Genomic DNA, 3733 nt, shown 5'->3' with positions numbered 1-3733 from the left:
TCAGCAGGACATGAATGCTCGGTATGGACATTCACTGCACACTTGGCGAGTCAGAGCACTCAGCTGGAAGACTGATGTAGTGTGAGATGCAAGTGTTCACACTGAGTTAGTACAGAGCTGACTATTACCATTATCCGTGTTTAGCTTATCGTGTCAACCTTCTACTTGAAGAGTGTTTTACATGTCAAGTAACAATCTAGAAGTGCCACATATATGTTTTTAGTACCCTGATGTACTGACAGTGCGTTAGAGGTTACAAGTTCTGTTACTTCTGTCCTCAAGCTTAGCCTGAGCCACTTTCACTGAACAACTTTTGCTGCTGTACGTTCAGAGTTTTGACAAAAGTAGTCTATGGCTCATAGTATTGAAGTCCAAAGCTATGTTCAAAACCAACTTACAGTGAAGCTTATAAACAGGGGAAAAAAATAAAGCAGTGCAATCAATTATACAAAAAATTAATCCTGCACCTTTTCTACATCAGTGGGAAAAGAAGTTGACCTGAGCTGTTTGACATCTTCATCAGTGACCTAGATAACGGGTCAGAGTACACCTCCAAAGTTCACAGATGATACAAAACTGGGAGGAGTTGTTCATGCCAGATGGTTGTGTTGCCATTTGGAGGGGCCTCAACAGGCTGGAGAAATGGGCAAATGAGAACCTTGTGAAATTCAACAACGGGAAATGCCAAGTTCTACACTTGGGAAGGAACAACCACATCAACCAGTATGTGCTGGAGGCCAACAACCTAGAAAGCAGCTTTGCAGAATAGGACCTGGGGGTCCTGGTGGACAGGTTGCCCATGAGACAGTGATGTACCCTTCCACCAAAGAAGGTGAACAGCATATGTGGGAAAACCACTGTCAGCAGGTCAAGGAAGGTGATCCTTCCCCTCTACTCAGCACAAGTTATACCCCTCTGAAGTGCTGTGTCCTGTTCTGGGTCTCCAGTACAAAAGAAACATGGACATACTGGAGTGAGTGGAGCAAAAGGCCACTGAGATAAGTAACAGATTAGAGCATCTGACATATGAAGAGAGGCCTGAGAGTGCTGGTGGTGTTTAACCTTCATCAGTGACCTAGATAACGGGTCAGAGTACACCTCCAAAGTTCACAGATGATACAAAACTGGGAGGAGTTGTTCATGCCAGATGGTTGTGTTGCCATTTGGAGGGGCCTCAACAGGCTGGAGAAATGGGCAAATGAGAACCTTGTGAAATTCAACAACGGGAAATGCCAAGTTCTACACTTGGGAAGGAACAACCACATCAACCAGTATGTGCTGGAGGCCAACAACCTAGAAAGCAGCTTTGCAGAATAGGACCTGGGGGTCCTGGTGGACAGGTTGCCCATGAGACAGTGATGTACCCTTCCACCAAAGAAGGTGAACAGCATATGTGGGAAAACCACTGTCAGCAGGTCAAGGAAGGTGATCCTTCCCCTCTACTCAGCACAAGTTATACCCCTCTGAAGTGCTGTGTCCTGTTCTGGGTCTCCAGTACAAAAGAAACATGGACATACTGGAGTGAGTGGAGCAAAAGGCCACTGAGATAAGTAACAGATTAGAGCATCTGACATATGAAGAGAGGCCTGAGAGTGCTGGTGGTGTTTAACCTTAGAGAAGAAAAGGCTCAGAGGAAGCCACATCAATGTGCATAAATACCTGATGAGTAAAGGAGATGGAGCCAGACTGGTCTCAGCAGTAACCAGTAACAGGACACTTTGGGCAATGGGCACTAACTGAAATACAGAACATTCCATGTAAACAAAAGATTTGTTTTAAATACCACAGCACTAGAGAGGATGGAGTCTCCATCCTGGAGATAATCAAGAACAGTCTGGGCATTGCCCCGAGCAAGCTGCTCTAGTTGACCCTGAGAGGAGGCTATCAGACTAGGCTGTCTCTAGACATCCTTTCTAACCTCAGTTCCTCTGTAATACCATGGACTAAGGACAGAAACATTTCATGTGATCCCATTTTCCTCTCCATTCCCGTCTTTAACAACTAGGTAAACACAGCATTTCCATGAGAAATCAGGACTTTATTAAATCTGCTGCCAGCATTTCCCCTGCCACAGCTGCCAGCAAAAGAAGCCAAAGAGCAGCTCAAGAAGGTGCTCAAGCATTCTGTGCTTCTACAGCTCTCCTTTTGATCAGCTGTTTTTGAAAGCAGTTGCAGTCCAGCTAACCCTGAACTGTTTGCCAGTGAACAGGCCAGATAAGAGTAGTTTCACAAGTGATCATCCCTGCTTTCTGGTTTTCCACTTTCAGGGTCTTAACTCCATACAGTTTGCTAGTTCAGTTTAATGATTATTCACACTTCTAAAGATACAGATGAATTATCTGGCTTCCTGTCATCACTTGTTTATTAGTGTTTCAGCAAAGAACTACGGTAACAATGTTCGCATTCAGTCGTTTTTAAATTGTCAGCTTTCATGTTACATGCTCTCAGATGAGACCAGCAGTTCTCTATCAGAAGGCTTTTTAATTAAATAAAGAAAAAAAAAAAGAAAAAAAAGGGAAAAAAGCACTTTAAAGGAGGAATAGCTGGCAACCACTTGTCCTTGAGAAGGGACTAGATTGAGGCAAATATTCAAGTACTACTTGAATACTCAAGGTACTACAAATAGCTTCCCTAAATGCAGCTGAACAAGTCTATTTACTTCCCCTGAGCTGAACTGTTGAAGAATGGCTGAAGCATTTCCACTCCTGCAGCAACCACAGTTTAGCTATGGAAAAGGGATTCCCCTCTGCAGTTTTAAGCAATCTTTCACATGAAAGGCACTCTGTGGAACATACTGTAAATGTAGAACTATTGCACAACTATGATCTAGTGATGCTGGCATGAGGAAGCTCGAGGGAGGAAACAGGAAGGATATAAATACAAGTCTACAATCTTTTATATTTTACTCACATCAGGGAAAAGTCACCAGCGTCCAGAGCACCAAGAGAAATATCTGAGTTACTGTGTTAGTGGACAAAATGAAATAAAAATCAGAAATTATACGGATTCATTTCTTACAGTGCTTGAATAAACTGGAAATGAAAATTCACAGAGGCTCAGTTCTACAGAAACTTGTAGGCACCTGCCTCCTCATGAACAAATCGGGATTTGAACTCAACTTACTTTGGTAGACTTTAGCCTTAGTGTTCATTTCTCCCTGCTGCTTTCTCACCTCCACCACTAAAATGTTTTGATATATGACTCACGGTTGAGAACATTTAAGAGGATACATTCAAAAGATTTGAGCAGACACTGTTCTGACAGGTTCTTTAAACAATGAAAAATGCTATTAAAGATTACAGGAACAACCCAGAAGTTGAATGGGTGCTGGGAAGAATCAATAAACATCACCTTTGCTAGGAAATTAAGAGTTCCAGCACAAGGATGTCTCACCCGCTTACTATTTAGCTTCCCAACTTTACAAACAACATTCCATTCTCTTAAGTATATTTTTGTTGAGATTTTTCAGGGAAAAAGAATGCTTGTGGCAATAAAAGAATTAGTCCAAAATATTCTCTACCTTTTAAATGGCTGGCACTTTGACAATTCATCTTAAGACATACGCAGCAAAACAGAACCTCACTGATCCTCACTGCCAGTAATTTTTCAGGAATGCAACAAGCAAAAATGTGATAACAACTGGAACACATCTCAAATGCAGTCTTAAAATTATCTTAACTTTAAATGCCTTCACAATGTTCTGGCTGTGAAAAGTGCTACTGAGTGCTCTTCA

Source organism: Nestor notabilis, unplaced genomic scaffold (genome assembly GCF_000696875.1).
Source record: "Nestor notabilis isolate BGI_N333 unplaced genomic scaffold, ASM69687v1 scaffold4428, whole genome shotgun sequence".
NCBI classification, from domain to species: domain Eukaryota; kingdom Metazoa; phylum Chordata; class Aves; order Psittaciformes; family Psittacidae; genus Nestor; species Nestor notabilis.
Note: the sequence above shows the minus strand (reverse complement) of the source record.